Source organism: Coloeus monedula (assembly GCF_965178545.1).
Source record: "Coloeus monedula genome assembly, chromosome: 7".
Taxonomy (NCBI): domain Eukaryota; kingdom Metazoa; phylum Chordata; class Aves; order Passeriformes; family Corvidae; genus Coloeus; species Coloeus monedula.
This window is the reverse complement of record NC_138787.1, coordinates 38,445,473-38,472,402: the sequence shown is the minus strand read 5'-3', so window position 1 is coordinate 38,472,402 and position 26,930 is coordinate 38,445,473. Positions and strand designations below refer to the sequence as shown.

General features: G+C 41.0%; 1 protein-coding gene across 6 annotated transcripts in view; it reads right to left on the bottom strand.

Moving 5' to 3' along the window:
* MBD5 (methyl-CpG binding domain protein 5) overlaps window positions 1-26,930 on the bottom strand; it is a 110,367-nt gene that overhangs the window by 38,825 nt on the left and 44,612 nt on the right. For 3 of the 6 annotated variants that reach the window (XM_082285058.1, XM_082285060.1, XM_082285061.1), the window contains exons 3-5: window positions 10,101-10,237; window positions 6,941-7,135; window positions 3,403-3,460 (exon numbers count right to left, since the gene is read on the bottom strand). The gene's annotated coding sequence lies outside the window, so the exon portion shown is untranslated. The remainder of the gene's footprint in view (window positions 1-3,402; window positions 3,461-6,940; window positions 7,136-10,100; window positions 10,238-26,930) is intronic. The other 3 variants (XM_082285059.1, XM_082285062.1, XM_082285063.1) reach the window with 3 other exon arrangements.

The window sequence follows — 26,930 nt, the reverse complement described above, 5'->3', positions numbered from 1 at the left end:
ACACCAAACACTGCTTAGAGACACAAATTACAATCTCATTTTCGAGGCTTTCCTTCCTAGCCCCTAAAAACCTCCAAAATGAGAAATGCTCTCAAATCACAGTCTTGGGGTTTCAGAACTAATAAGAAATTTTAGCTTCTTAAAAAGCATCACTTTCAAAGCACTCAGTGAAAAGGAGTTTTTATTTAGTTACCACTTGCACATTATTAATCTGTTTAAGTCTATCAAAGCAATTAGCCAGGATTCTCCTGTATCATCTAATTAGATACAAATGTTGCATCATTTTTTGGGAATGCTTTCCCACTTTGAAAAGCAGCATTCTCCTGACTAATTAGATCAGTGATGAATACTTTATGAGGGCCTATTTTTAGGCCAGTGATTCAACAAACAAAAGGGCCTGAAGTAGGAAGGAAACCTTGAATCCTTCAGGATTCTTTTCCTTGGGGTGGTGTCCAGGACATGGCACAGCTCTACAAGTGATTTACTCATGATTGAGTCATGATAAACATGATATATTCATGATATACTCCGGCCTTCAGGTTGAAAACACATCTCACTTTTAAATACAGAGTATTAAGAATACTTTGCCACAATCAGAAGATTGCTCTGCACTGAATGACTTAATTAAAATGGGCATTTTAAATAGCCCCAGTGCCAACTCACTTTGTACCAGTCCAACCAGCTCTGATACTGAGTTATTTCCAACTTTTAAAGCAGTTTTATATCAATAACAAGGTTTATATTTTCTTATTTTATATCACTTTTGACGTTGTGGATTTTTTTTGGATTAGAATTTAACCACTCTACAAAATAATTCCCTGGACGTGTCCAAGGAGCACCTGGATGCAGCACTCAGTGCTCTGGGATGGTGACAAGGTGGGGATTTGCCACAGGCTGGACTCAGTCTTGGAGGGCTTTTCCAACCTGGATGATTCCCTGACAGCCATTTGGGTGAATTCACCCATAAACAGCAAAAATCCATGAAGACTCCAGGCCCCTGTCCCTGTTCTCCACACCCAGGAGCCCCCTGGATGTTGCCCTGCTCCCAGCCTGCTTTCCCAGCACATGGTTGGACAGAACCCTCTGGCATTTGTTTTCCCGAGCATCCAAGACCAGATGCCCAAAGCAGCCAGTTGAGCTCTGCTATTTAGGGATCTGCACTAATAAAACAACAAGGAAATGATTTTCATGAAGAAAGACTGATTGATGTCCATGGAAATCCAAATCCCTTTCCTTGGAGCATTTTGGCTGAGGGTGCTGTTAATTAATCAGATATAAATCTGATATCCTTCCCACCAGTGTCCAGGGAAAAATCAGAGTATCCTTGATTTTGGAGATTTGATTGTGCCATTAAAGTCATCCAATGCAATGGCCAACTGGGCTGAGCTGGGAAGGAGCAGGATTCTCCCAGCAGTCCTTATGGATAGCACCAATCCCTGAAACCTTCTCCTAGGAAGACCTTTAACCCATCTTTCTGTGCAATTCCCAGAGCTGGGAGCAACTGAGGCTGCCACTTCCAATGAAAGAATGGATAAAGCCCATCCTCTCGAGATACAGAGAGCTCTGAAAGGCTTTGCACAAAAAAAGCGAAAAAAAAAACCCCAAAAAAAGGTAGGAAACAAAAGGATTTTGGGTTTATCCCTCATCCCTGGCTATTCACTATGGATTCATGAAATCCACCTCATGGAAGGACAGCCAGGAGTTCGGATGCTCTTCCAGGCCTTGCACCACATGGATTTTTTCACTTCCCAAGGGAAGTAGGTCAGAACCGTGCACGACACAGACCTACTGCATGTCAGAGAGATGGCAGCACTCAGGTATTTACAAAATGAAGGCTAATATTTGGTATGCACCAGAAATCAGCCACGAATGATGTCACTGTCATCCAAACCTTTCCGAGGGAATATTATTAAATGGAATATTACTGAGCAATGTGTTAATGAGAAGTGGAGAAACTTTACATCCACTCTGTTTTAGGGGAATTTGGATAAAGAAATGAGTTTTCTTTCAATTCTCATGTTACAGGCTTCCAAAAAGCTGATATTATTCAGCAGAGTTCTGCAATGATTTTATAATGAAGATTATATGAATTTTAGGAATCTTTGATAGAGAATGTTCCCAAAATATCTAATAAACAGATGCAGAAAGTGGGGAGGAAATAACTATTTGTAAGTGCTCAGTTCTGCTGCACATTGTTGACTTAGAGGTTACCAGGGAAATGGAAATTTGGGAAAATGAAGATTTAATTTAAAAGAAAAAAAAAATTTGAATAGAACTCTTTCAAAAACTGACCAGGAAAATTCAATTTGATTTTAGACAAGCAATTAAAAAACAGGGAAAAAAAAAAAAATCAAGATTCCTGGAAATCTGGGGAAAGGCTCCAAGCACCAGAATAACAATTATTGAATAGCCCCACATCTCCATCAATTTTAGGAGCAAAAATTAAGCAATAAATGACCAAAATGAAGCCCACCCTCCCATATTTTCAATGCAGAGGTCTCAATATGATACAATCTTCTTTGTATCAGACACCTGAAGTTGAGGACAGAGCAATATTTCAATAATTTGAATAATTCAGCTTGAGTTCCTGCACAGGAGAATGTCAGAACTGTAGCAAGATTGCAAATTAAACCCATAAATTATGCTTTTGTGCCAAAGTAGTAATCACGTGCCTGTACTATTTTTAGGCCCTTGGAATTTTTTCTCCAAGTGCTCTTTTTTCAACTGTTTATTGAATTACGTAGCTCTGCTCAGCAATTTCCCTGATGAAAGTACACTTAAGGTATTAAAAAATATATGGGAACCATAAAAATCAGCTCTTCAGACACCTCAATGCAAACCCCCCTCCCTTATCTGGCATAAATGGAATAATATTGGAGAGTCTGGACTGCCTCTGGACCCTGGGATGCTACAAATTTGATTAATCTCTCCATTAGCAGATAATTACTTACTAATTCAATGTAGAAGTATTTGGAGAATTTGGCCCCACTACTTTATCTGAGAGAGTTTTCTCTGTTTTCTAAAAAAAAAAAAGGATGCAAAAGTTCAAGGATATTTAGGGAAAAAAAGTGGTTTTAATCCTTTTAAATGCCAAATGTTTCCTTCTTGCTATAGCAGGGATTTATTAGTTACAAGTTTAATCATTTTTAATCAATCTCAATGAAGATTTGTATACATGACCTTTCCTTCTCCAGCCCCTTTTTCTCCTCACACTGCTCTGAGTCAGCTCTTTCCTGAAATCACCATTGGATTTAAAAATATTCCTGCTCACCCTGCCATTAAAACATCACCTTTGTTTTGTTACTTAAAAGCTATGAAACCAATAAAGGCCATAGAGAGTATTTTTAATGTATTAATTAAGAGTAGGGAAGGGGATTGAAATAAAAATGAAAAAACCCTGACCTTTTTCCTCATTAAGCATTAGATTGAAGGTGGCTCTGTTCATCTTGTTCACTCCAAGCTGGAAAATAATCAGTTAAAACAGAAAATAAACAATAGTGAGCAACACACTGCACTTAGGACATTGAGATTTCAACATGAAACGGTTCTTAATTATTTCTTCATATTTATAAACACTTAGAAAGGTTCCTTAGGATATTATTTCTCCTTTGAAATGCTGGAAGAACTGTTTCCACTTCTTGTTTTGTACACATTTCATTTCTATCAAACGTCGCAGCACGGAAAAAAGAATCCAATATTTAAGAAACTGCGAATGGATGATTTATTTTTAAAAAATCAGCCTTACTTCAGTTTAATCCAAATTCCGGCAACACAGATGATCAAAATTCTTTTCTGTACACACACACCCCACTATTTTAAATAACATTTTGTGCTTCAGGAGTGTCTGGCTGCCCCAACCCCTTCACTCAGAGATTTACTTTTCAGCAAGCCAAGGTATTTTTAGCCCACTAAAAGGAGCAAAGTGCCTCAATGTTGGTGTCTGTGTATTTTGGGGATGAATTCTTACATAACAATGATCAGATGTGTTCACACCAGCACCTTAATAAGGATAAATTTCCTTGTCCAATGAAGTGTGAGGAGTGGAGTCTGGCTCCTGGGAAATGAAACAATTGATTTTAGGATAAAACATTCCCTGCTTTGGAGCAGGGGTGGTAAAACATTCCTTGGAGGGGATTTGCCACCCAAACATGACAAATTTATGTTTATTGCACAGCAAGGTGGTACCTGGTGGTGACGTTCAGCTCTGCCCTGCCAGGTATCCCTGGCTTTGCTCTGGAAAACCTGATTTTCCTGCAGGGGAAATACCCCAAAGCAGACAGCAAAGGTTTGATTCTCTTCAAAAGGAGCTAAACAAAAGGGTGAATCACAGGCAAGCTTGACAAGCAGAAGAGAATTCCACCAGCTCATCAAAGCAGGGGAAAGAAAAATGAGAGTAAGGCCCACAGGCACCCAGAAATTAAAACCATGTGGCCCTTTAAGGATGCAGCACACCCAAGAGTTTAAGAACAAAGCTCCAAAAAAGATAAGAGCCTGGAAAATGCACTGCTTCGTCCCAGCTGAAGGACAAGATATGGAGCCAGATCCTAACTTACAACTCAAACAGTTCTTTATTCTCTGAAAGAGCCCCCAAAAACGGCTCTGGAATTGCCTAACAGAGATATTGAGGATGTTCTGCTGCTCCAAAAAGTGAATTACTGGGGAAAACGTGGGCAAAGAACCACTCAGGCATCTCCTCATCACAACATATTTAACGTTCATGCTGCAGGTATTTATTTCTCATGTTCCACTGTACCATCTCCTGGACTCCTGAATCCAAGGAAATCAGTGGGCAACTTCCAAAGGCTGCTGAACCTGAATTTCCCTCTGTTTGAAAGAAGAGCTTTTCAAAGCATTTTATTGAAGAAAATAAAGGTCCTTTGGTTCATTTTTACTGCACACCTTCAACTGAAGTGTGTTGTCAGGAATACAAAAGGTTTGCAGGGAAATGAGACAAAGTTGATCCCAAAATTAAGGTGATAGAATTAGAGAAACTGAGGATGTGAATGAAGAGGGATCTCAGGAGAGCAAAATGTTCAGCCCATGGCCAGTGGGAAAAGTCAGAAATACTGAAATTGTCTCTGGAAGCTCCTTCCTTGTGTGTTTTTAAAAGTTTCCTGACGGTTAGAGGTAAAATATCCCAGTTTTCCATCCATATTTGCAGTCAGGTATGAGGAAAAACAAAAAACCTTGGCCTGTTTTCTCTTTCCATCTATCCTAAATCACGCTTGGTGCAAATGGAACTTGCTTTTTATTTTATTTTTTTTTTAAATCTACAGAGCAACCCCCACCATTGCTTTGATAAAACCCTCTTATCTTTTTTTTCTGCCCATCCTACAGTGTTCCCTTTTTTCCTACAATAAACAAACCCAACTCTTTCAGCTGCTCTTTAGGAGCCCTGATTTCTAAATCTGGCATGGGCTGGTTGCTCTGCTTTGCATTCCTCTGGCTAATACCAATTTAAATGAAATTTATTGATTAAAATTTAATAAATAGACATTAAAATATTATTTAAAAATAAATAAAGAATAAATATTTTAATATTTTAAATATTCTTTTTATAATATTATTTTTTAGAATTATTAAGGGCAGGTCCAGTATTGCAAAACACCTCCTGCCTTTAATCTCACCAAGAGCAAACACACCCCAAGAAAATCTGGGATATTTTTAAGGAGTGAGGAGATTCCTATGGAAGGAGAATCCCAGAATGGTTTGGGTTGGAGGGACCTTGAAGATCATCCCAATCCACCCCCTGCCATGGGCAGAGACACATTCCACTTTCCCAGGGTGCTCCAACCTGGCATTGGACACTTCCAGGGATGAGGAATCCACAACTTCTTTGAGAATCCTGTGCCAGGGCCTTGCCACCCTCACAGGGAACACGAGATTTGCATAAAATTCCACCAAGGAATTTGTATCTGCTCTCCCTAACCAGGGACAGCTCTCAAAAAATGGATTCCAAATGAGCTGTGAACATCAAGGATTCTGTGGGAATGCTGCACATCTCAGTTCAGAGGTGATCAGACAGAATTCCATATTTCCTCTGAAGAGGGAAGTCCTGATAAGAATGAAAATGTGCTTAAAACCCTTATTTTGATCCAACAAATATTGTACAGCCACGCCAGTGACTCTCTAAGATGCCCAACACTCTATTGTAGATCAACCTAATTTCATTTAAAAATAAAAACACACACATTCCTTCAACTGGGCCACTTCAGATTAGGGATCTCTTCAGCCTTTTCTGGAGGGATTTAAAAAAGCTTTGGAGAAATCTTAAAGCTATGGAATTAGCCTGGTATTTATAGCTCCGTTTCCAAGCGTGTTCTTTGAGCTTCCTAGGACGTTCTTTTCCCCATCTGCTGGTTGTTGACATGGCATAACCTTGTCTTTTGATTAGGAAAATCTGTAAGAATACGAGCATTTGATTTGATATTGTGCTGGAGAGGTCTGGCTCCATCTCAGGCAGCTAGACTTTGCTCCTCCAACCATCATCCAGGGCAGGAATGGTGCTGCATTTTCCAGCACGGAGAACTGGAGTTCTATTGTCTGATTATGTCAAAATATAATACTCCCAGTTATGACTAATGCTCCATGTGAATCACAGCAGCACAAAATGGTGGTTTTCTCCCCGTTACAATGCTGTGCTTCACATGCTGGTTGGATACCATCTGGTACAGTGAGGTCAGGAAAGTTTTTTTTCTTTGTTCTCTTATCAAAAAGTCCACGTTTGGGTGCACTGTCTGCCTTCCACCAAGGCATGAACTGCTAAACTGTTTACTTTTCTACTTCAGCACCATCAAATGTTGAAGATGCCTGATCTTCTGGTTATTTTTTTAATGTTGCCTCAAATATTTCGTCTTCGCCGCCACAGTGTAAAACTACAAAAACCAAAGTTCAAGTTTCTCAGCTCAATAAATGCATTGATTTACTTTGGAATACTCACCTACATTGCTTCTCATGGTCTTGCTTCAAGTTATCTTGGGGATCTTTTAGGCTTTTTAAAATTCCTGCTGCACTTTGAGCTTTGCTTTAGACAGTCTCCTGTGGTGCTCTCGATGATGGGCTATGTCCATTGGGGCTGGCTCCTTGCCTCCCTCCACCCCTCATCTGAGGAACTCCTGCACCCCACTCACATCTGCTGAGATAATCACAGTATTTCTATTAAAACAATGAGCCAAATGTCTTAATTACACTTCTCTTGATTGCTTTGTAAGCCCTACACAATCACTCTGCAGTATAAACAAAGTAAGATTCGTTTTTAAGGAATGGCTTTGACTGGAACTGAAGCTGCCTCTGAGTTGTACTGATCCACACTAAACCCCTCCAGCTAAAGACAAAAAGCTGAGTTTGAGAGTTGTGATGCTGCAAAAGGCCTTGGTGAGGTAAAAGGTTCCACCAGCACCACAGATGAGCTATAAATGAGTCTTGGCTCAGGCACAGGACACTGGAGAACCCCTGGCTGAAACAGAAGCTGTTGGATCACGGAATCCCAGAATGGCTTGGGATGGAAGGGACCTTAAAATCAGCTGATTTCAGCTCCTCCCATGTGCAGGGACACCTTCCACTAGTCCAGGTTGCTCCAAGTCACATCCAGCTTGGCCTTGGCTCATTATTCCCTGGCATCTGCCTGTTCCTGAGCCATTTCCATCCTTCCTGCTCTGCTCCAGAGGCTCAGTCCCTCCAGCACGGATTGCCCTGCTGCAATCCCTCCAACCCCGAGAGCAGCCAGCAGCCTTCCTAGGACCTGGAGTCAATTAATTGGATTCTTCTAGAGGTGAAATGGATTGGAGCTCATCAGGTTAAAGGCATATCCCAAAAAGTTAATGGGGCCTTTAAACCTTCGGATCTGAGAGCCTGACGACTCACCACAGGCCCAGTCGGGCATCAAATTCACAATTACTGGGGATTCCATGTTTTTTCCAAAATAAATCTTCATTAAAACCAAATGCAACATCAATGGTTTTTGACTCCTTCAGAAAATGGAAAGAATTAGTTCTGATTTTCAAATCAGAACTTCGGAATCTCTTTAAAAGCCATTTATCATCACAGTGAAGGTCTGGGTTGTTGTTAAAACCTTCCCCTGTCACAGAAAACCCTGATATAAAATGGGAATGAAAAATTTCAGATAAGCCAAACAAACAGGGTATAACACAAAAGTCACACAGTGCACTGGCTGTGAAGCCAACTACAGCATTTCCCATGGTTATTTCAATCTCTCAGTGAAGTTTGGAAGCAAAACCCGCAGTTTGGTTTCACTGATTTCATCAGTATCCCCAATTTAACTGAGTTTTCAATTGATCTTCCCAACTGAAGTGCAAAATTAGGGCCCAGCATTTTGTAAAAATGGACATGAATGACTCTTGGTTGTCTCAAACTGCATTTCCCAACCTGGCAGAGCCTTTCAGGAACAGGCTTTTTTCACACACAAACACTTAAAATAAAAATTATTAACTCTGTACAGTTCGTCCCCAACCAGTATCACTTTAAAAACTACACCCCTATAAAATGATGAATATATATTTAGATTTTCTTAAGCACTGGGGCACTAGAGGACTTCCATGTTTAAGCCCTATCCAGAGTTTACCTGTTCTAAATACCGAGTACTAACAAGGAACATTCAGTCCACGATATTATTGAATGCACAGATATTATTGAATGGAAGTATTTCAAAACATGACCACCTTAAGCAGGTTATTCATGTAATTATAATTTATCTTTACAGTAACAAAAGCAATCAGAAAGATGGTATAGCCTGCCATTAAAGAGTTTGCATAAAAATGTATTTTAGATCATAATTCCACTATGGATGTAACATTCCTCATATAAAATTATTTATTAATGTTGAAACACATTGAAAGGTATTGATAAGAGACATTTTTGTGAAGAATTCCCCATGGAGCATAAAGTGCTAATCACAGCAACCACTGCAAAACTGTAATTTACTGGAAACAATTCCAATAGATGGATGAAAGAGCCCAAGAATAAAACCTAAGTCATAGCAGGGCTTAAAAAATCTGGGTCACATGGCCAGTGCTAAGGACTGCAGGAATATCAGGGGAAGAAGCTTCCTCCAAAGGCCTCGAGAAATCTACAGGAAAGCATCATAAGAATTAATTTCAATGAATAATCTGATTTTTAATTTATCAAAATTAAATAGCAACAATAAATTAATGATAAAATTGTCTGCACTGAGTGTATGGAAATGGACTTACTCAGTGACTACAGAATTTGGGGTGTTTTTTGATCCCATGCGCATCCCTAACAATAAAATTCCCAAAAAAGTTGCAGCAATCCAGCAGTGACTTTATTTCTGGGGAAGACACATCTGTTTTTTTCAGAGCCTTTTGCTGCCTCCTTCCTTTGTGAGCCTCCTATTTACATAACAAGTCTGTGCTAACAGATTAAAAAAATCCTGTCCCCATCTAATCTCTCCAGATACAAACAGTATTCTTACAACTACAATATCTGCAGGATCTAAAATTACAGATTTTTTTTATGAGGAAACATGAAAAATACCAAAAACTGTTATTCCAGTAAGAGCAACAAACAGAACTTTTTAATTGTGTGCTGTCACAAATGAGTAAAAAAGAGTGTGGCAGTCAGCCAGTTCTCTTTTTACTTTAGCTGTGATTTAAATGCATTTCTTCTAAACCAAACAACTTGATTACTGGCTGTTTCTCAGGTTATTTTTCTTATTTACTCTGTGCTAGAACTGAAAACCTCTCCTCCAAACCAGTTAATTCCAAAATAGACTCATGAGCTCCATGCTGGGAAATAGCAGCAGCAGCTTAGAGACCCGTTTGGGAGCATACAGTTCTGTCTGATTTTCTTTACAGTAATTGTTACTTTTATTTTGTTACGTGAAAAAAAATCACATAAAATTATATTTATTAATTGCACTGTCTTTCATTTCAGAGAAATCAGAGAATCTCAGACTGCTTTGGTTTGGAAGAGGCTTTAAACCCATCAAATCCCATTCCTGCCATGGGCAGGGACATCTTCCACTATCCCAGGTTGCTCCAAGCCTTGTCCAACCTGGACACTTCCAGGGAATGGCAATCCTCAGCTCCCCAGAAAGAGAGGCAAAGAGAGAATTCACCTACCTGAAATCAGGAAGACTGGTGGGTGTAATCCCCCGGGATTTGGTGGGTCTCAGAACTTTTGGGAAGTATTAGAGAAGTGCTGTTTCTTCAAGTCTTTGTGGTTTTTGCCCGTTTTGTTGCGATAAAGCCTCTTCTTCCTGCAATAAAATACACGTTGTACTAAAAGGAGATTTGCAGAAAGGCAAATTATTCCTAATTTCCCTCTGGAAGGATCTCTGTATTCACTGCCCATACACACAGAATCAGGAGAATTCCCTACAGTCCAGGTAAGGTCCAGGTGTGGCCGTATCCTCCCCTGCTTGACACTTGTAGAGAATTTAAGGCTGTAAAAACAGAGCCCACACAGCTGGAGAATGGAGAAAAAGACTCTAAAACAAGATATTTTTGAGAAGACCCACCACAAAACTTCAGAGAACTAAAATAGCAAAAAGACGCCCAGTTTTGCTTATTTATATACACATCTCTTTTTATATACACTCACACACATGGACATTTCTATAAATTAATATAAAAACCCCCGAAGTAGTTTAGAACCACTGAAAGTAGGTTATAGACTTGTAGACTTTTTTTCCCCCTAAAATGCCTTGTAGATTTTCCCCCTAAACCAAACAGAATGCTGTGACTTGAACACGTGATGGAGAATCAGGACCTGGGCCTAAGCAGGGCCTTGTATTTCACTTTATTCCTACAGCCAGCATAAAAAGTGGGTGCAAATATGCATTAGATGTGCATGATTGTGCTTGGAGCAACCACAGGGCTCGCAGGATTTTCAGGTTTCCCCAATTCAGACTCAATCCAGAAGGCCTGGCCTAAATCAGGGCTCTGCTGTCCCCTCAGCAGAAAGCCTGAAAACTCTGACAACGCCAAATTTTTTTCCTTACTCCTCCATTTTCCTGGAGTTTGAGGGAATTCCTGAGGAGGGAATTCCTGAGGTGCAGCCTCTCACTCTGCCAGAGGGCACAACTCATCCCTCTGCTCCAAGGCTGCTCCCTGTGTCCCTCATGGATCAGCCAAGGGAGCCGATTTGTGTATTTCTGCTGGATTAGTCTTAACCCAGATCCTTCCCTAATCCCTGTGGCTGCAGGAATGCTTGGGCTGGACCAGGAAGGGGTGGCACACGGACAGGAACGAGAAAGTCCAAGTGGAAAGAGCAGCAGCCACTTGGAGAAATCCAGGATGTTTGCTCATTTTATTTCTGAGGCCTGCAGTGCTGAAAATCTTCTCTCCTGCGTTCATGGGAGCATCTCAGTGTTGTCATTGTTTAAATAAAAGTAATGTTTATCTGTTTACAGCTTCCTAATTCTACATTTCAACTGTTATAATGCCAAAGAGCAAGGGAAATGTCTAAAAAATCTGAACACCTGACTAAAGCTGTTGGAAACAATAATCTTGCTTCCATACTGATTAGAATTCCCATCTATTATCCGAGTATTTGCTAGACATGTATCTGGAGAAAATGAAGTTAAAGCACAACAGATGGCAGAAGAAAAAAGAAGCAGCAGCTATCCCACCTTCCAAGGCTACCTTTGCAGGAACATATGGCCTTTTCCTGGGCTTTTGTGTGACAACAAGTTGGCCAGATGAACAGAACTTCAAAAATGAACTGTAACTGCCTAACAACACCATGGACCATGCGAAAAACACGAAAGCTCAAAGAAATACCAGTAAAACAGGCAGGTCTTTCTGAGAAGTTGATTCAAAAATCAGCTGGAAGACCAACAAACTGTCACATCTCTTTAAATGATGTGATACCTCGTTACAAATGTAACATACTATTTCCTCTATGTATGGGATATATATATAAGGCTAACATACTAACATATTTACTTTACATATGTGATCTATAGATATAAGTAACATTTTTTCAAAGGTTTGGCAACGCTGTCATTTGAGTGGCTGTTGTTTTGAGCACACAAGATTTAAGAAGGGATATTATCTATTTTTTGTGTCTCCTGTTACAGGAAAAAAGAAATGGAGTTTTAATTTGCAAGAGGAAAAAATCAGACATTGGTTAAGTCAATATCTCAATCCTAGAAATCCTGAGTAGTTGATACTTCCATGGAAAGGCTCTGCCTGCAGTTTGGACATTAAACAATTTCACGTTCTCTGCATTCTCCACATCTTGATGAAATTCATATTCAAGATTTAGACCCGTAAAGTCTGGAGAATAAAGGTCTCTGCAACAATCACACATTCCAATTTATTTTGGTTTTCTCAAAACATCTTAGAATTAAATTTGATGAATAATTTACGAATTATTTTCATTCATCTGTAACACAGCACTTTGAAAACTTGATTTGTTCCCCTCAGCCCCTTTGCATACCTGGGGTACAAGCATTGCTATTTTCTGGCTCACAATGGAAATGTAATCAACTTTTCTCCTTCACTGATCTTTAATTTAATAAAGAGATAACTGAGAAACTGATGAGAGCTGAGAAGATAAACAAAGAATTTGAGGTCTGTATAATGCCAATTTGTCTTTTCTTCTATTTCTCCTAAACAAATGTTGCTAAGTACAAAAGAATGAGTTAGTAAAAAAAAAATGTAGTAGTTATTACTATGAACTAACAAATCACTGAATTTTCTTATCACAGAATCCCAGAATGTCTGGGTTGGAAGGGAGCTTAAAGCCCATCCAGTCCCATCCCCTTCCATGGCCAGGGACACCTTGCACTGCACCAGGATCAGGACTGCGGTTCTCTCTGCAGGTGTCTCTCCCTCAGCCTTATCGTACAAAATATAAATATTCCCCTCAAAAGGGAAGACATTTGGTAAAATAACCCAAACAGGAGAGAGAAACAATTGTCACAACTGTCTTTCACCCCAGTGTCCACCCTTTCTCCCTGCCCCTCCAGCTGCTCCTGTGCTCCCACACTGCTGGAACACATCTTCCACAGGCAAGAGTTAACTCAACCCAGCAGAATATCTCCATTTCTATCTCCTGACTCGGGTTATTTTATAGAAATATATTTGTGTTGACCCCAAGATCAGAACTTTTTCCATTTCTCCAGGAACACGATGAACACAACTCTACCAATACTGGGATAAATGTACCCACAGCATAAGGAGAAGAAAGGATACCTGGACTTTCAGAGGAATCTCTTATCCCAAAGGCCCAAACTCATTAGGAGAGAAGAAATTTCTTGCAGCAAGCACACCAACAGTTTATATTTTTGCCTCATGACACTTTATCATCACATAATAAAGTGTCTTCTTTTAGCCATGACATTATGCCATTGTTTAAAATTAAATCCTCCCCAAAGAAAATAACATAAACTTCTCTCAACTGTGTTACTTCTTATTTAAAAATTCTTGGCACAAATCTCCGTAACTGGCAAATCTTGATTATTTTAAACTCTCTCACAGGGCAGATGCTGCCATGGGAGCAGAGAGGAGACCCCAGCAGACTCTGCTCTGGATTCAGGCTCCAACCTGCAGCAGAGAAATTATCCTGGAACTGGAAAGGCTGAGAAAATTCAAAATGAATTTCCATGGAGAAGGAATTCCATCCCAGCTCCATCCCTGCCTGCTCCAGGCTGCCTCTGTTGCTGTCACTCCACTTCCTCCAAGCAGTTCTTTCAAAGTGATGCTGCTAATTAGTACAACTAATTGTCCAATTCATTGATAGAGTATCAGGATGATATTTGAATAATCCCTGGGCATAGGGCTCCTAAAGCAGAATTCAGTTTCTGGAATTCTGATTCTATTCTTGCTAAGGTTAATAGATAGTTTCCCACTGAGTTTAATGTAATTCACACTGGATCACTCCTGAGTCTATATTTATATAAAAATGCCCTACTATTTCAATCTGTTTGATCATTTTAAAAATATCTATCTTATTTATTCAGAAATAGAGCTCAAAATTCTATAAAAAATTAGCTTGGGCTTGAATGAGTTTTCAGAAAGCTTTGAGAGACTTTACAAAGTCTGGTTTTAAGGTTTTTTTTAAAGTAAATTGTACTAAATGATCAACTATTCCTCCGATTTTTAGAAATATGTATCACAACAGCAATAAGGCCAAAGGGAAATATTAAATATTATTAATGACAAATGTACCAAATGTCACTGGAGAGAAGCACAATACAAACAAGGATTTAAATGTGTCAGGGTGTTTGACAGCAAACTGACAACAAGAACAACTAAATTCCAGATTTTTAAAGTTAATGACACAAGTATAAATTGAAGGATTTTCACATCAGCAGAGCATGCAGAGGTAACGGATCTGAGAACAAGACTTTTAGTAGCAGCCAACAGACACCTTGGTTAAACCTAAATTTACTTTTTTATTACATGATTTTATATGAAGTTTTCTCTATGACCAAAAAAAAACCCTTTCAAGCCAAAGAAATCCCTAATATACAAGAAGTTGAAAAATTTAAATTGCTTTGCTTAAGTTAGCTTAAGAATTAAATAATATTAATTTAATAATTAAAATGTAAGCGTAATAACATCACAGCCTTACAATTTTGTATGGCTCTAAGAACAGCCAACTGCAAAATGTCAATTTAATGACTGAATTTTTCCTCCTTCACAGAAACCACAATTAAAGTGTCCCAGTTCCTTCATTCTCAGCCTGTTTTTTACACTCTCTGACTTCAGGCATAATAAAAGATGAAGTTTCTGACCCCTGAAGCTTTTGTTTCCTCTCCTGCACTTGCAAACTTCCCTAATTCAAAGGTCTGGCAGGAAGGAGTTAACGGGAGCTTCCAGATGAGAGACTCCATCTCCCAAAGAGAGTCCAAGACATCCGTTCAGGGAGAACAACTTGAAATTCCTCCAGAATTATGTGAGATTGGAATTGATGGACAATCAGATCCCCTGGCAACCCTGACCTGGGAGATGGGAAGAGTCCTACTCCATCTGAGCGCTCCGGCACTGACAATAAGCTGAGAGTGAGGACCCTTCAGCTTCCTGCAAAGTTGAGCTCAGTCTGGCAGCTCTGAGAGACCTCCTCCCAAATTTTGGGAAGCAGCCTTGGTCTGATGTGCAACAAGCTGGACATGCCAGGTCCAGGTAGCTGGATGTGACCTGGCAGGACCTTGAGGGGCAGGAACACCAGCTACGGCACTGGGAATGTCACCAGCTATGGGGATCTGTACTGGGATCTGTCTTTCTCAGCAGGAACACAGAAACTCCAATGCCTGGATGTGTTCTTCACCCAGAAACTTCTTCCTTACCTTACAAGCCCTGAGAGTGGCTGCTCCTTCAACCAGCCTCTCCTGTACTTCAGTATTTTTGGGCTCTGTTTTTTTGAGCTGATCCAAACCAAGCCCAATTTGAAGGATTTGAATGGTCCCACCACCTCCAAAAAGTTCAAAGCTGAAAATAATTCCATACACAAAGAACTTGGATTTTGAAACTGCCTTTCAAGGGATGGCAGCACTATGCCAGGGGAGGAAAAGTCAATCTGCTTTTTCGGAATGTGTGAATGTGCAAACGTGGCAACCAAACCTAAACAAAACCAGGACCTAAAATAACCTCAAATTGGAATTTTACTTTTGCCCTCTTCTTGGATGAACGTGATCAACAAGTGTGAGGAACAGGACCTTCATTTGAGCAACCAAAGTCTTAGAGAATGCCAACAAAACATGGTTTTGAACATAGAGAGAAAACGACGCCATTCTGTAAATGGCACCGGAGCACAGAAAATGCCTATTTTAGCTCCTGCTCAATTGCAGAGAACAGATGGAAACATTTAGTTTGGACAACAAGAATTATTCCTTAATAATTCAATAATTTCTCCCTAGTATCAAGACAGCCTGAAAACCAGTAAGAGCATCTTTAATTTTCCATGAACTGAGATCTGTGTACCTTTAACATCATTAGTGATAAGATTTTACATCAGTTGAATTCCTGCTCTGTGGCATCATCCAGAGCTTTTAGCAGCCTCATAACAGATATGTTATATTATATATACCCTCGATATTCTGCATTAACAGCTACAAATAACAATGCCCAGGTCTTTCCTCAACTCAAGCCCTTGCAGGTAACAGTTAACTGGTACTAAGTGGAAGGACTGAATTAGTAAATCTTAAGTAGGGTCACAAAAAGTCAACAGAAGCCAGATCCAGGCTCCTGAATTATTTATTTTTTGAACTATAAACATGTCCTTGGTTAAACCACCAGAATTAAGAATCGACTCGTGCAGGTAGATGCTCATTTTGCATATTAGGGCTTCCCTACAAAGCTGTGTAAACTTACTCAAGGTAAGAATTTATCCTAAACCAGGAAAATGTAGTAAATGGACACACCAAATGATTTGGCTGTAAGTCAGGGCTGCAGGTCAGCCCAACTGAGCACAGGATGGTGAACACAGGAGAGTAACAAACGTTTGTACCTCAGAGCCTTCAAGTATTTTAGGCAGCTGATAAAAAAGAGCAGCTTAAACCAAGGTTTTTCCCTAAGAGACTTTTGGTTTATTTGTCCAAAGAAACATGAAATACAGAAAATATAAATTCACCTGCACAGAAATAACACTGTATTCTCACATTCCTCAAATTATCAAGGCCTATTGTTACATCTATTTACCAAAATATTTTATATCAGTGTTTCTGCCCACTTGCTGTAAACACATCGTTTTGTGGCAGAATTAATGTGACAGCACAAACATCCCTTCTGCTTCATTAATTTATTAACGTCTTGGTCCAAACCCCAAACCCACAACGAGCTCTAAATTTGTTGCAACCACACCCTAAATGGCAGCCTGGGCTTTGCAAAAAAAGTCTCAAAGCTGAAAATAAATTTAGGAAGGAATTCCTGGCTGGGAGGGTGGGCAGGCCCTGGCACAGGGTGCCCAGAGAAGCTGTGGCTGCCCCTGGATCCCTGGCAGTGCCCAAGGCCAGGCTGGACATTGGGGCTTGGAGCAGCCTGGGATAGTGGGAGGTGTCCCTGCCCATGGCAGGGGTGGAATGGGATGAGCTTTAAGATCCTCCCAACCCAAACGGTTCTGTGATTCCATGAATTTCTGTACAATTCTTTCCAATTTCTGTACCTCTGGATAAATTCTGCCAGTAAGTTTGATAAAAATCCGTTTTTGTAGCGCATTTTCCAGCTGCTCTTTCTGAATACAGAAGACATAAAACCAATAAAAAGGAACAGAAGCTTGTTTTAAGCTTTACTTCCAAATTTTTGTGTGATCAGCAACAGAAGATGACTCGGGAAGGGCCATGGACGTAACCAGGGGTGTGGAGTCATCCTGAGGAACAGATCCAACATACCTTCAGAGTAATGATTTTCTCTGCCCAAAATGATTGCAGACTCAGGCAGGGACTTGAGAGATTATTTTGGAGAAGCTGAGCCAAACTGAAAAGTCTCTTCACACAGAATTGAAAATTGTTTTTAAAATTCCCCACTCTTGAAGAGTAACACTCTAAAAAACTTAATCCATGAAGCTTTTTGGAACTACAGCAAGATAATTTAACACGTTGTGCTGCTCTGAAGTTAAGGTCACACATTCTGCCATCATGTTGTGCATGAATTTTGATTTCCCCCAGCATGATGGTATTTGACATTCACAGAATCATCTCAGGTTAAGGCAAATGGTGAAATGTTGCATCAGGTTGTATTTTAATAACTGGAATTGAGGATTTCAGGTATTTTGTACTCTTGCAAAGGCACCATGCGTACATTTACATGCAGCGACTGTTGTATCCAAGGAAAAGCCATTCAGTGATTTACAGCCACAGCACTCAAGCACAATTATCAGCTTTGAAACCCATCAATTTCATTTTTTTTCCCCTTTCTTCCTTGCTTTTAGCTGGCAGTAGCACAAGGAGTTCTGGCATAGATTGTTTTCAGTTTGTACACATTTCAAAACTGTGCTGATTTCCTGGGACAGAAGATTTAGAATTGCCACGTTCCCTTTAAGTGAGCAGGATTTGCAGTAGTGCAAGATTTCTTGTATTTTTAACTGTTGGGCTTCCAGCACCCAAAGCAAGGCTCATTTTCTCCTTTCACTGAACACTAGAGTGCCTTTTTCTCTCTCAAACCACTGAAAAATCTAACAGGGACAATGTGTTTCCTTTCCTCTCTATCCCTGCTGGATTTAACAGAGTGCCATGGGTAGAACATAACTCTAGGCTTAGTTTTTGTTCCATGGAAGGGACAAAAAGGAACAGGCATCCCATTTATTTTTGGTAGCTTTTGGTGTAACAGCAATGCAATTTAACATATTCTTCTGGTTTTTACACAAAAAGTGATATTGCTGCTCAGCTGCATTCCAGGAGATGCCAGAGAGCTTTCTGGAATGTTAATTGTGAAGTTATCAGCTACTAAACTTCTTTCTGGAAGTGTTTTCTGGAACACTGCAAATCCTGGTAATTTTAACCACCTAATGAGCATGAGTTTTCCCAGACTGATTCCCTCAGGAATATCTCCTCCTGGATAAACACCTGTTAGGAGCCTTGGCATCTTCCCTGTGAGGGTGGGGAGGCCCTGGCACAGGTGCCCAGAGAAGCTGTGGCTGTCCCTGGATCCCTGGCAGTGTCCAAGGCCAGGCTGGAGCAGCCTGGGATAGTGGAAGGTGTCCCTGCCCGTGGCAGGGATGGAAAGGGATGAGCTTTAACGTCCCTTCCAACCCAAGCCATTCCATGATAATCTGGGATGTGAAGCACTGGGAATCGCTGCCCACACCCTGCCAGGGTCCACGGTGAAAGCACACGTTGGTGTCCTGCTCCCAAACATCCCAACAGAACTTCCCACTGAAGGGAATCCTTCTCCTAGGGAGCCACCAGGCACCAGCACAGCTCTGGGTAATTCCAAGGGAATCAAGAGACATGAGGAAAGCTCTGCTCCCAGCTCCCGAATCCCTAAAGCTGTGTTTGGACTGGTTCTCGTGAACCACTGAAACAACAACAGATGAAGAGACAGTTTGATTCCTGCAAAGGACTGGCCAAAGGCCTTCAATCTCGTACTGCTGTCAAAATCCATCCAGAGGTACCATATGTGAAACCTATGAAAGCCGTTGAAAAATTAAATCACCCTAATTAGGCAGCCAGCACTAGGTGCTTAGGAAATGTCAAAGGGAAAAAGCATCCAGGCCCTGGAGATCACCAACATTTGCATTTGAAACCACACCAAGACCACGCCTTTGAGTGAAAAGGAGATAAAATGCAAGTTTTTCTAATGTTCAAAGGGTGCCTTGAAGGTTTTCAGCTATTTTAGTGCATTTTCTTTAGAAGCACAGATCAGGTTTGTGAGTTTTTTGTACTATTTTGCTTTCCAGTCTTGAAAGCATCAACTCAGCATTCTGAGCTTTGAGCTTTTAGAAACATTCTGTGTTTTCTTTTACTGTCAGGCCTTGAGCTGCTGTGGACAAACTCAAGATCCATCTGGACAAATCCAGATGTGCCGCAGGTTGTCCCACCACTCACTTTTGTTGGCCAAACCCTGAATTAAGTAATTTATTGAACTTAAATCATCAAGCTGCAGGTGTTACTGCAAAACCTACTGACAGAAGAATTCATGTTTATTTTCTCTAGATCTTCACAAGAAAACCTCATCAGAAACATCTTCAATGCTCCTCCAAAATGTTTATTTTTTACCTTTTGTTGGAGCTATAGAATCATGGAAATGAGTGACAGGGATGGCCTCAGCATTGACAGTGTTTCAGACGAGTTCAAGGACAGTAAGAAGGAATTTAACTGGTTTGGAATCTCTGTCCTAGAGCTCATCTTGCAAAACCTGACAAAGAGTTACCTAAATGTTTGAAAAGCAGGAGAAGAGTCAGGTATTTGGAGTGAGAGGCCAATCCAAAATGCAGGAATGGAACACTGAAATTCAGGAATGGAACCATGAAATCCAGTCATGACAGGGCTGTGTTTGTGATTCTGTAATCTGGGCATGTAACTGAAATGCTTTTTCAGCTCTGCCATCAATTCCCAGAGAGTCAGGACTCCGGGGTTCAGCAATTGCAGTTGGACAATCCTCAATCTGTCTGCTTTAAAATCACCTTTTTATCATCACTAAATCACCTCATTTAGTTCACTGCTAGAACATAGTTCAATCCTAGATTCATGTTTTATAAATTTCTATTTCCACCTAAAAAAATAATTTACTGTTGTGTCAGTCCAGCAGATCTTTTGTACATTGGGGTTGGGGGTTGTTCCCTCCCTTTTCACTGAATACATCCCATTATTGTAAATATTCCATGAACTTGAATCTAAGCTAAAATTTAAGGAGCACAGCCCTGCTATTCCAACAAGTAAGGGTCTGTAATCCTTGCAACCTCTCTTTGCCTCCCTTCCCTTCATCCCACTTTCCAAGTTCACTTCCCAGGCTGAGGAGCTAAACTGGTTTCAGCTTCTTACATACTTACTTCTGGATTTAGGGATTGATCACAGAGGAGGAAGTCAGACCATTCTTTCCCTCCAGCCAGAAATGTAATCCCCCTGACCTGAACCCAAAAATCACTTATGGTTTTAGCTCTTCCTCCAGAACTTCTCCATAATGGGAGAGGACAGACTGTGCTGGAATTCTGTCAGTCCACACCTGGAGCACAGGCTCTGAATACACAGCAATGCCAGTTTTTCTCCCTCAGAATTTGGTGCTTAACTATTTATTTGTTTAACTATTTAAGAAATGTTTCAGCGTCTGAAAAAAACCCTATTTAAAATCTACCACATTGTGTCTATCAGTAATTTTGGGGATAAAAAACCAAGGCACATCAGGAGTGCAGCTACAAACTTAGGATTTTATAGATCAATTTTATGCCACAGAGCCATAGCAGGAGGACACTGGGCTGTGCTCCTCAGCTCCCTGGTTGGGAGATCATTTCCACACAAATGTCTTGCACAAACTTTTCCCAGTTGGCATCGTTTTTCCTCACTGCAAGTAGTGCAAGGAAAGGTTGAAGCACATGTGCAGCTGAGGGACGTGCAGGAAGAATAATGGACTGCAACAGCAACAAGCAGAAGTACAGCTAGGAAGGATTTAATATGTATAAAACACAGAGAAAATATTTCAGTCCAGATCATGGAATGGTTGGACAAGATCTCTGAGATGATGAAGATGGGAGGTAGAAGAGCATTCATTTTATATAAAATGCCATTTGTTACTATGATAGGTAATGAATATGGAAACCATTTTCTAGGTGCTGTGGTGAGCTCATTGTCACTTCCAGGCTCTGAAACAAGATCAGGGAGCTGTGATCCAGGGTCTGTGAAAGGTGATAGTCCGGGAGCTGCACGAAGGCAGGGAACAGTCACTGCGCTGTCTTCTGGCCTTTGGCTTTTTACATCCACACAATCCCAGAAGGGATTGGCTTGGAAACTCATCCATTCCCACCCCTGCCTTGGCAAGGACATCTCCCACTATCCCAGGCTGCTCCAAGCCCCAATGTCCAGCCTGGCCTTGGACACTGCCAGGGATCCAGGGGCATCCATGGGATAACCTGTGCCAGGGCCTGCCCACCCTCCCAACCAGGAATTCCTTCCCAATATCCCATCCATCCCTGCCCTCTGGCAGGGGGAAGCCATTCCCTGCATCCTGTCCCTCCATCCCTTGTCCCAAGTCCCACTCCAGCTCTCCTGGAGCCCCTCTAGGAACTGGAGTGTCACCCCAGAGCCCTTCCTCACTCTCCTTTAGATGCCTAGGAAAGAAAAAGGACCTGTCTGGGGCAGGAATTCAAAATTTGTAGGGAGCAGCTCCAGAGATGTCAGACACAACCACACAATCCATGTCCAGTGAGGGTCCCACTCCCACCTTCACACCAGTATTCCTGGTTTGAAAGCATTTTATCATCAACCAGCCACACTCCCCTCTTCACAAACTACTCCAATAAAACTTTGGGCATTAAACATGGGCTCTCAGAGTCTGTTTTTCCAGGGAACAGGTGTGTGATTCCCATCTCCTTCTCCAGTCTCATCAGCATGTCCTATCCCTGTCCCTGCAGCTGCAGCCAGGCTGGTCCTTCATAATTATAATCCATCTTTAACTGGAATTTCAGCTCCACACTCCTGCAACCCAAATCAAAACTATTCATGGAGAATGTGTAATTTCATATTTTAAATATGTTTAGATGGGACCATCACGATAATCTGAGGGCACTGGCCCTCCTGCAGAAACATCTGTGTCAAAGCAGGGACTTGTCCCCTCCTGTGGTTCTATTTTTAAAGGCTTGAAATGTATTTTAGATTTTAGATCATCAAGGAAATGGAATTTAAGACAAATCAGAAAAATCGTTTTTGTACATGGACTAGTTCATAAACATAATTTCCACTGAAAAGGCATTAGAAAGAAGCTTTTTAAATGCTAAGAAAGAGAAAAAACAACTGAATTATGGAAAAACACTTGGTAGGAACCCCCAGACTTGATACCCTCGTGCTTAGGAAGGTGCCTGGCTCACTTTTAAATCCTCACTATCCTTTCCAAGAGGAGACATTGTAGAAGAGCTGGATTCTACAGATTTGCAGGGATGCAGACCAGGGCTACCCACAGCCTTAACAGTATCACCGACAAACAGCAAAATCAGCCAAATATTGCTTATGTGGCTTTATTTTTTTTTAACTAGCATCACCTGAATCAGGGATCTGCTAACTTGTTTCACTGGAAGACACAAGTTGTGCAGTTTCCTAACAGAAGTGAATTGGCAGTGAGTTTTAAAGTGCCCTTTGCAGGAGCAAAGTGCTTTCTCTCCCATCACCAGTTCCCAGTAACTGTTTTCCAAGGATCACAATCAACAGAATAAATATTAACGTGATCAAGGCACGTGCATATCATTCTGACACAACACTCAGAGGCAGTTTACTCAGCTTTTTGCACTTTAAATGGTATTGTAAGGTAGAATGATACCAGAAATGGCGTCAAGAGCCCCAGCTGAAGCCTGCGTGTGATGGGTATATATTGAATTCTATACTCTGAGAATACAATATCACTGAAAGCTACTCCATGAGAACTTCACTGAACACAAAGAGGATCCTCCAGTCGGAACACCCACGTGTCAGACTATTCCTGAGTGCCATTGTGCCTCCTGTCACCTGCTCATTTGCCTACAGGATCTGTCCTCTGCAAATGTCACTCGCTGCCACTCAAATGCTCAAATTGTGCTGCAGATAATAAGAAAACTTAAAGAAAAAAAAAATAAAGGCCTGAACCAACATAAATGTCTACACTGGCAAAAGTATAAAACTTCCAAACAAAAATCAGCAGCATAAAAAAATTGCTGTTAGAATTATCTAGGAGAGGTTAAATAGACATTATAATATCTACAACATGTATGATACTGGTTTTCCTTTTACTGAAGGGGCACCTGTGGCCAGGTTTCCTTCTCCATTTGCTGTTCTCTTGTTGTGACAGGAATGAAACAAGAATTCACTCCTGGAGCTACTTCTTCATGAACTATTTATTATCAAACACATGAAGATTCACCAGTGAACACTCCCATTTGTGTGGTATGAAAACAAGAGCATTTTGTTTTCTAACATCTAAACAACGAGCACCTCAAATAGATTCCTGTTCCCATGGAAAATGCACACTGGGATCCATGTCCTGGATTAAGGACTGATCAAAAAAGAGGAGATATTTTCACTTTTGATGAGTTTTGGAATAGAAGCTTTAGCTCACCTTCCCTTCTCCTAAACTTGGCTGCTTTTGCCCCCCCTCTCAGAACAGCACCAATAAACTGAGGGTGGACTTGGTGGACTTGGGTTGGGTTTATGGTTGGACTCCATGACCCTAAAGGTCTTTTCCAGCCTAAATGATTCTATGATTCTGTGATGAAACCTCAAAGAAATGTGATGAATCCTTTGAAGTGATCCAAACTTAGTTTGGGAGGCTGAGCCAAAGCCAGCTGTGGCAACTGCTGACCCACACTGGTGAGGATCTTTACCTCTCAGGAATACTTTTCAGGAATGTGGTAAAAATTAAAAATAACCCTTTTTGTGTTCAGCTCTGGAGCATCACCACAGGTTTTGAGAGGAAGAGAGGCTCTTTTCTTCAGAAACTTGGTGTGTTTGATTTTAAAAGCATCCCTGGTTTTAATTTTCAAGCATTTCCCTGGACTGGGATCCTTCAAGGAGAAGGGCAGTTGAGAATCTCAGAAATGATAATGCTTTCCTTAAGCATTTCAGTACATTCTTCACCATGATAGCGGCCCTCCAAGGATGTGAACTGATAGGAAGGGGAGAAGAAAACAAAACTGAAGAGCAAAATGAAAAAACCAATCTCTTCACAACCTTTCAGGACACCCTCATGTAAGAAACACCATTTTCTTAGGTTTTCATTAACAGCTGCATTTTAAATTTGCTGCCCTTGAGCTTCCTTTTTTTTTCCTGAAGGAATTATTAAAACAAAAATCAAAGATCTGAGTTTGGTTTGGTGTTTCAACAGAAAAGAATAATTCAGTTTATCTTAAGTACTACACTGTACATTCTTCTTTTAAATATTATTTATAATTAATAAATAATGACAGGAGCTCTCATCTGTTATTTTAAATCAGCAGCACTTCCAGCAAAAAGATGCGGCTTTTACTTCACAGAAATTTCTTGTGATATTACAGGAAAACCTAAGGATGGAGATCTGTAACATTTTCTAATACCACAGACTGAAATAATCAAAACCCTCAACATTTTCTGGAGATATCCCAAGAACCTCAAAACTTTCTGGAGGTATCCAGGTTCCTGGGGCTGTAGGAAGCCAATCTTTAGCTCTGCTAAGAAAAATTAACTATTAAAAAAAAACCTGTAACAATTTTGTTATGAATTTTAAAGAGAGAGACACTGCAGGATCAGAAAGTTTTGCATTACTTAAACATTTAACTTTGAAATTGCAGCTAACTCCCTGAGCTTGATTAATTTGGTTACAATAAAAGAAGGGTTGGGAACATTTCCTTTTGTTCAGGGTGCCTGCTGCTCCAATTTTTCAAAATGAAAAGCCTTTGTAGTGGTTGAGTTTTATTTACAATATCTGTGTAAGGAAAAATTCAAAACGTCAGCCCATAATTCAATTTCAGAAGGAGCAGCTGGAAGAGAAATGGGGATCATGGAAAACAAACTTCTTGCTCTGTGCAAAAACTTGGCAGAAGTGGTACAAGAATTTCTGCTCAGGCAGGGAACAACTTATCAAATCTATTACATTTAAAATGTACTTTGAAAATTTGGCTCTAAAATGCACCTAAAAGTTGTGATATTGAAAAGCAACATTAGGAAAATGTCTTTTTTTTTTTTTTAACCCAAATCCTTTAAATAATTTCTGTAGAAAAAAAAATTCAAATTAAGTAGGTCTCCATTTATTAAATTTAAGAAGGTAGAATTCGTTTATACCTTGCTTTAGAGAGAGTACCTTGGGAATTTCACACAACTCCAAGCCTTTCATGTGGAAAGAAGACAGAGCGAGACAGAAAATTGATTGTTCTGAGAAAAACATCAGGGCTTCAGAAAAGGCAACCGGGCTCCTTGCTTTTCATGGCAATTCAGGAAAAACAGGCTGAGGAGAAAACTGATGGAACACAACCCTGCTCCTTGTCTGCCTTAGCATAACCCCAGCCCCAACGTTGGGAATGACACAGCTGGGAGCCAGGCCATGCAGAGAGCAGAGTGTGAGCAGAGCCAAGGCTCTGTGTGTCACAGGCTGCACGGGAATCAAACAGCTCCATCAATTCTGGGCTTTGGACAGTGCTACATCACGGTCCCGCCATTCCACGGCTCAGGAATTCCTCAGAGACAACAAGGCTTGGAGCTGGGGGTGGCACAGGGTGCTGGATGTGGCTGCCAGTTATTGCACTGCTAGAATGTCTCAGGTTTAAAAAGATAAACAGGTGCAAACCCCACTCATCCTCCCGGCTCTGCAGAGCCAGGTTTCCGTATTAATAATGCTGGATTTACCCCCAGCACAAGGAAAACATGGAGCTGCTGGAGGAGTCTAGAGGAGGCTACGGAGCTGCTCCCAGGGCTGGAGCCCCTCTGCTCTGGAGCCAGGCTGGGAGAGCTGGGAATGTTCAGCTGGAGAGGAGAAGGATCCAGGGAGAGCTCAGAGCCCCTTGCAGGGCCTAAAGGGGCTCCAGGAGGGCTGGAGAGGGACTGGGGACAAGGCCTGGAGGGACAGGACACAGGGAATGGCTTCCCAGTGCCAGAGGGCAGGGATGGGTGGGAGATTGGGAAGAGATTCCTGGCTGGGAGAGTGGGGAGGGTCTGGGATGGAATTCCCAGAGAAGCTGTGGCTGTCCCTGGATCCCTGGAAGTGTCCCAGGCCAGGTTGGATGGGGCTTGGAGCAGCCTGGGACAGTGGGAGGTGTCCCTGCCATGGAACTGGATCAATTTTAATGTCCCCTCCAACCTAAACCAGCATGGGATTCTCCAAAAATTAGCACCTGTTGCTAAAAGGTGCAGTAAAGCACGAAGGCAAATTGTGAATTCCATCTGCAGGGAAAGGCCTGGACATTACTGAGGAAGGAAGGATTGAACAATTAAAGCCAGCGGACTGCTGGTTAAATTCCATCTATTTAATGGAAGGGTTTCCTATGGAGGAAAATAGCATATTATCATATAATTAAAGATAATGCACGAGGTCTGAGGGGGTGAGGCAGGGTCAGGAAGGTTTGGGAATACTGGGCTCCACAGGAATGTGGATTCCATCCACAGAGCCCCTGCTTTTAAAAATAGATCAAATGGAACAGCAGCAGTGGCTGCAGTACCTGTACAGCTGTGAGCACTTTAGTGGGGGGAAAAAAAGAGTTCAAAAAACAAGCTAAGATGCTGAGAATGAGAATTAAATGTTTTCTTGGATTTCACTGAAGCATCCTGAGGTTTATCATCATTTACATATTAAAACTTCCAGGAAATAACCAGTACAACACGAACTTTACAGAGAAAACTACTTTCTCTGCCCTAGTTTTTC